The 7,605-nt window shown below is 36.5% G+C and overlaps 1 pseudogene; it reads left to right on the top strand.

The window, feature by feature from the left end:
- Positions 1–1,019: 1,019 nt before the first annotated feature.
- Positions 1,020–1,119, top strand: LOC138836697 (U6 spliceosomal RNA; annotated as a pseudogene).
- The last annotated feature ends 6,486 nt before the right edge of the window (positions 1,120–7,605 follow it).

The raw sequence follows: 7,605 nt of genomic DNA, 5'->3' as shown, positions 1-7,605 counted from the left end.
ATTATAGTAAGCTTCACTGTGTGAAATAAAATATCAGCACGTATAAATATAAAATATATAACTATATATAATATAAGAAAAAGGCACATGTTTTGCAATGTTCTATTGTGGTTAGGGTATCAAAGGTAACTCTGTTTTAAAGTATTATTCTATTATTTCTACCTCAGTGTTTGGTAGAGTTGGACCTAAAGCTTTACCATTTGTAGATTTACAGCCTAGAAGCAAGAGGAAACACTGTGATTAAAACATTACCAATTTAAGGCCTAATATCGAGGAGAAACATATAGACTTCTCTTGTACCTATGAAAATATTTCGTGAAAAAAAGGCAGTAGTGTAAATTCCTGCCTGGTTGGATAGTAGACTGGCCAGGACATTAGGTAATCATGCATATGAATTTTTTTTCACCTTCTTGGCTTTAGCTACTTTTGAAATGTTAGGTATAACAAACAATTATATTTTGATAAAATACCTTCTAGTATAAACGATTCTGTCTTAACTGTTCATCTCTCTATGATCCCTATTAACTAAGATTAGTTTTGTTCCAATAAGGAAATCTATGCTGTCAGGGTAAGATATTCTGGTTGGTCTGTTGCTACATGGAAGAAGAGTAAAGGGTCAGGTAGACATTTGTGCCAGTAAGACCTCATTTAGGAAATTTTAAGCTGCAGAAGTTTAGATGTAGCTCTTAAGCAAGGCTTATTTTGAATCCATTAGCTCCACAAAGCTATCTCAGTTGATAAATAATTACTTGAAAAGCCATCACCTTTGGACCTAGCTATAAAGGCTTCAAAGTATGATCAAATTTAAATGAAAAAGACTTAAAATAGTCATTGAAAAAAATTGCAAATCTGAGCAATCGAGCAAACAATATAAGTTTTACAATATACACAGAATTTTAGAGAAGTAAGATCAATAGCATTTTAGGAACAATAAGTTTTCCTGGTTACAAACAGTCAACCAAGCATATATGCCTTTATAAAGACTGCATCATTAACTACATAAATTTACAGGATACTACATGCTTCAGCAGCACGTTTACCCAAATTACAACAATATAAAGATTAACATGGCACTTGCACAAGGATGATATGAAAATTTGTGAAGTATGCCATATTTGTCATTCTTCAGATGCCAGAAATGAAAAACAGTTATTAAAAATGATTACAAAAATACAAATGTAACAATACATGTAATTAATTGAACTAAAAGTTAGTTTGACATCAGTGTATTAAATCCTCACCTTAGAAAGGCCTTTATATAGCATAATCTTTACAAAACGTTTGAAATTAGATAACGTTGTCAATTTTTCCCAAAGAAATAACATAGTATAAGGACCTAGGAAAAAAAGAAATGTTAAACTGTTTCTATATGGAATGCTATCTGAAATAACACATTTAATAATGAACCTATATATTATAAAACAATGTAGAATTCAAAGTATTATATCTAAGAGAGAATGAAATAGATTATGGATATTATACAAACAAAATACAGATTATTTTAAAATATACTTTTTTTCAGACAAGCACCAGAAATATCTTTAGTTTCTGTACTACTCATTTCAACAGGTAAGTTAAAAATGATTTCTGATTTAAAAATCACAAACTCTGCAGAAATCATTATAGATGTATACAAACAAATCTTGAATACATTTTGACATCAAAGTCAGGCAATTCACTTGAAGAATACCAGGGAGTCCACGTGTCTCTTTAGGATATGAACCTAAACAATAATCTAATACTACAGAGTTGAGGGAGATGAATTGCCCTCCTGAATAATTTACTTTTGGGTCAAATAAAAGCAGGCTTGCAAAAAGAGAATAGACTTTACAGAAACATGATGAGTTGATGTAAGTAGCTGCTTAGCTGATTTTGTTAATTTGTGAACTAATTCAGGGAAACAGAGTACAGCAAGGTAAAAAAAAATAAATAAGGTCACATTGAAATACTCATTGGTGTGTGTGATACTGCCTGGGCACTATCCCTATGATTCTGTGCCCAAGGATAGTTGTCTACCACTCGAGCCACTATTCCATTCTGATTTTTTAGAGATAATCACATATATTTTCATGATTGGACTGGCTTTGAACAGTGGTCTTCAGATCTCAGTCTCCTGAGTAGCTAGCTAAGTGGATTCAGCCTCTGAGTTTCTAGTTAAAATTCTGACTGTCCTGTATGCTTCACTGCTCTTTTATTCTTTTCCTGCGGTAATCAGAAGCGTAACTAATATATGTCTAATTGCTTTAAAAATAATGTTACTGCTTGGCACCAGGGCCTCCCATCTCTACTCTTAACTATTGAGGAGGCTTGAGAACATATCCCAGGCAAAATTTTAGTGGACTTTCTTCTCAATCTATAGCTGGGTGCATTGGATCATATCCACCATCCTGCACTATCTAAGAACTAAGATTGGAAGGACTGCAGAATCCAGACCAGCTAAGGTAGGAAGCGAGACAAGATGGTGTACAACTCTGATGCCATTGATGATTGGAAGTTTAAGAGGACAGATAAGGTGCATGTTCTTGTAGAAAGGGAATCACTATCCTAAATTTAACCACTGATATTATGCCAGCCTAACAAGAAAAATACCCAAAGTTGAAATCCCCACAATTTTCCACAACCAAAATAATTATATACATGAACATTCCAAAACTTAGTACAATGTGTCCTTTATTCTAATATCTTTATCAGATTATCATACGATGTGACAGAATAGTTCTACATCATATTATGATATATTTAAAAACACCTAGAAAATTCTTTCACATTTATGAAGTGCAAAAGAATGGCAAATTGCCTCATTTCTTACGTATTTGAGTATCACTAAAAATTCTTGTAGAAAAAGTTCCGGGAAGATGGCAGAGGAGAAGCTGGAGGCTAAGCAAGCTCTTGCATAGAAAGCAGTTTCATTGTTCCAGTGAACAGTCCTAAGCCAGAAAACCACACCAAGTGTGCCATCACAGGAAGACAGTTAGTCCAGAGAGGGAAAATCCAGGCAAGGAGACAGATCTGAGCACTTGCCAGCGGCGGTGGTTGCTGAGGCCAGCCTTAGCCGCCCTACCTGCAACACAGAGAGTCCAGGACAAAGGCTCCAGACGAAGCAGGTGAGCGGATTCTACTCAACCCCAGCGAAAGCTGACTAGAAGCAGATATTTTTATCTTGCAGTTCACAGACAAGGGACAACCCAGGAACCAAGACTCGGTGTGAGTAGAAGCCTGGCAACCTCATTCCTTCTCAGGGAACAGAGGAGGGAAGGCCACCCCTCACCCCTCACTACCAGAGATCTTTGATACTGACAAAGGCCTGGCTGAGCAGCTAGCTCCAACTCAGGCCTTGGAAGAAAACAAGAGTCACAGGAACCTAACCTGATCTGTTAGGCTCAGCTCCACCCAGGGAAAAGTCACCCAGCCTGGGGCCAGCAAGTTCTGACAGCCCCAGGAGTAGATTTCTTCACTGGATAAACAGAGCCAGAGGCTGCCCCTCCCTACAGCAGCCTTGAAAATCAATTGAAATTCAGTAAAATTAAACCCTGAGAAAGGCTCCAGGCTGGGCTCTGTGAGTGTCTCACAAGCTAGCCCCTCAGGGAAAAGCTACTGTTTGCTGAAAGGCCTCATCTCTATCCAGAACCTAGCCTCATCACAGTATCTCCAAACTAGAGGAAACAGCCATCTCCCACTTTTTTGATACTCACAGCAGATCTTCCTCCCATTGAACAAGCCTGGGAGGAGGATCACAAAATCTTGGGTAAAGCAGAGCATTTTTCTACCTGCTCAAACTAACCGACTTAAGAAACCAACCAAGCCATAGGAAAATCAAACACCACAAACAGACCAGAGACTCCAACTACAGACTGGTTAATGACACAAGGGAGATACAGGATCTTCCCATCCCCCCCAAAAAATCAAAGAACTCTTTTTTTAGTTTTTTATTAAAAAAAAATTTTCCTAAAACTTTTTTTTAATTTTAATTTTTAACATTTAAAAAATTTGTTTTCTATTAACTTTTTTTTCCTCCTCTTATAATTTTTATTTTCGGGGTATGAGTGTGTATGCTTTTTTTCTTGTGTTTTTTTTTTTCTTTTCTCTATAATTTTTTTTGTTTAGCTCTACTAATCTTTGATCCTTTTTTTCTTTCCTTATCATTCTTTTCACCTTTTCTTTTCTTTTGTTCTTCTTTACGTGACTTAATTGCTATTCTGCTCATCCTCAGATATACCCATAGTTGATTATTAGACCTTATCACCTATTGTGTACACACTTAATCCAGAAATTCTTTTCTTTTTTCTCTCTTTCTCTACTATCATTCTATTCAACCTATTTCCCGCTTTGAGATTAAGACTTAGTTAAGTTTACTCACCCTCTGCCTTTCCACATCCCTGTATTCATATTTTTACCCACATCTCTCCCTAAACCTGATAATTTCTGGTTTGCCAAATTCATCTTTGTGGTTCGTAGACCATTAATACATAGTTGTTTGATGTTGAATAGATATATCTGTTGAACTAGAGTGTATCTTCAGACTTTTACGGTGCAACTACAGACTTTGTTTAATGCTTAACTTAAGATAGTGTTCTAGCACAAAACTGGTGTTACTTTCATCCCAAATGTCCAGGGCAAGCCAGAAAAACACAAGAAAAATGGCAAGTTCGAGTATCCTACACCCACTCATGATACTCAGCGGACAGAAGAGATAATGAACAATCCATTGGAGAGTTCCCAAAAAGCTCTACAAACACTACTGGAAAACATGGTAAATGAAAAGATTGAAAACCTAAAAAGGACACTGTATGAATGTGATAGAGAGAGAGAGGAGACAAGCCAAAGGTCAATACAGGAATATCATGAGCGTGAGAAAGCTACTCAAAGATTGATACAAGAATTGCGTGAGCAGCTCAAGAACACTCAAAGAGAAATAAAGAAATGGCATGAGCAGGCTGAGACCAGTCAAAGAGATAGACAGGATTTGGGGAAACTGGCCAAGAACAGACAAAGAGAAAGAGGAATGACACGAGCAGGCTAAAAATACTCAAAGAGAGCAACAGGAATCACGTGAACGTGAGGAAGCTAATCAAAGAATAATATAGAAATTTAGAGAGCAGGATGAGAATACACAAAGATCACTAAAGGCAATCATGGAATCCATAAATAGAGAGCTGAAAGATCTCAGGGAGTCCACAAAGAGAATGCTGAATGCAAACCAACAGAAGGAATGGGAGTCCACGGAAACCATAACCAATCAACTAGGTTATTTGATAATAAAAACTGAAAACCAAATTAAGGAAGTAGAGAAGTTCATACAAGATCTACAACAAAGCTCCAACAAAGAATTTGAAGCCATCAAAGCCAACCAACTAGAAGGAAAGAAATAAAAAACAAAGTAGAAAGTCTTGACAGTAGGTTAGACCATGCAGAAGATTGAATCTCAGGATTGAAGACAGCCTAGATATTATCGAGAAAGCACATATAACCATCCAAGAAAAATCCAAGAAATATGATAGACCTATTCAACACTTTGAAGACACCATCAAAAGGCCTAATCTGAGGATAATGGGTGCAGAGGAGCACCTAGAGACAGAAGTTAATGGTCTAGGAAATTTGTTTCACAGCATCCTAGCAGAGAAATTCGCAAACGTGCAAAAAAGTTAGGCCTATTCAGATACAAGAAGCTTTTAGAACTCCAAATAGGCCAGACCAGAACAGGACATCCTATTGTCACATAATCCCCACAGAATCAATTCAGACCAATGAAAACATCCTTAAATCTGTCAAGGAGAAAAGATCAATCACCTATAAAGGCAAACCAATTAGAATCACCTCAGATATCTCAGCAGAGACAATCAAAGCAAAAAAAGCCTGGAAAGATGTATGCCATGCCCTAAAGACAAACAACAATCAACCAAGAATACTGTACCCAGCTGTATTCTCCTTCATAACCGAATGGCAACTAAATACCTTCCATAGCAATGAAAAATTGAAACAATATATCTCTACCTAACGAGCCCTACAAAAGATTCTTAAAGATGTCCCACACATAGAAAACCAACAAGACCACAATAGAGGCCAAGAAACTGCACCCAAACTGAGAATCCAAGAACCATAGCAAGAACCTAGTTGCCCCAGTCCCCAAGAAGGATAAAATGGCAGGAACTCCCAAATACCTCTCTGTCCTATCTCTTAACATTAATGGACTTAATTCTCCAATTAGCGACAGACACTGTCTAGCTGGATTAAAAAGCACGATCCTTCTATTTGCTGCCTTCAGGAATCTTGCCCCCCCAAAAAACAAACACATTTTCAATGTGAAAGGTTAGAACAAAATCTACCAAGCAAATGGCCTACATAAACAAGCTGGAGTTGTAATCCTAAAATCAGATGAAATAGATTTCATATTAAAATTAGTAAGAAGAGATAAAGAAGGTCGCTACATATTAATTAATGGATCTTTCCTTCAGGAGGATATTAAAATTCTAAATATCTATTTGCCAAACAACGGAGTACCCAAATTTATCCAAGAATTATTACTTCCCCTCAAATCCCACATAGATCCCACATAGATAGACATTAATTGTTGGGGAGTTTAACACATCACTTTCCCCACTAGATTGATCAACTCGGCAAAATCTCAACAGAGAAAACGAAGATATAAACAACTGCATAGATCAACTAGATTTAACAGACATCTACGGAATATCTCACCCAACAGCTTCAGAATACACGTTTTTCTCAGCAGCACATGGAACATTTTCCAAAATATACCACATTTAAGGACACAAAGCGAACTTGTCCAAATTAAGAAACATTGAAGTTATACCTTACATTCTTTCAGACCACAAGGGAATAAAATTACAACTCAACACCAAAAGCCACCAAAGAAATTCCTGTAACACATTGAGGCTGAACAACACACTGCTGAATCACGAGTGGGTCATGGAAGAGATTAGAAAGGAAATTGAAATGTTCATGATATTCAATAAAAATGAACACACAAACTACCAGCTCCTCTGGGACACAACAAACCAGTACTCAGGGGCAAGTTTATAGCTCTGAGTTCCTACATGATCAAATTGGTGAGATCTGAAACCAACAAACTAATGAGGCATCTGAGCCTCCTTGAAAACAAGCAACAATATAAATCCCAAACCAGTAGATGGAAAGAAATAATTAAAATTATATCAGAATCAAATGAATTAGAATCCAAAAAAACTATAGAAAGAATCAATCAAACAATGAGTTGGTTCTTTGAAAAAAAACAAAATTGACAAACCCTTAGCAAATATTATCAGAAAAAGAAGAGAACACACCCAAATAAATAAACTTAGAGATGAGAATGGAAACATTACTACAGAAACAACCAAGATTCACAACATTATAAGGGAATACTTCTCAAAACTTTATGCTAATAAGTTTGAGTTAAATCATCTTAACAGGCCCATATCAAGTATTGAAATAGAAACATCAATGAGAGACCTCCCATCTAAGAAAAGCCACGGACCAGATGGTTTTACAGCAGAATTCTACAAGGCATTCAAAGCAGAGCTCATACCAATACCTCTCCAACTCTTCAATGAAATTGAAAGTGAAAGTTCACTACCGAATTCATTCTAT

The sequence above is a fragment of the Dipodomys merriami genome, unplaced genomic scaffold, assembly GCF_024711535.1.
Source record: "Dipodomys merriami isolate MVZ:Mamm:240054 unplaced genomic scaffold, mDipMer1.0.p SCAF_252, whole genome shotgun sequence".
NCBI classification, from domain to species: Eukaryota; Metazoa; Chordata; class Mammalia; order Rodentia; family Heteromyidae; genus Dipodomys; species Dipodomys merriami.
This window is presented reverse-complemented; position numbering and strand designations above follow the sequence as displayed.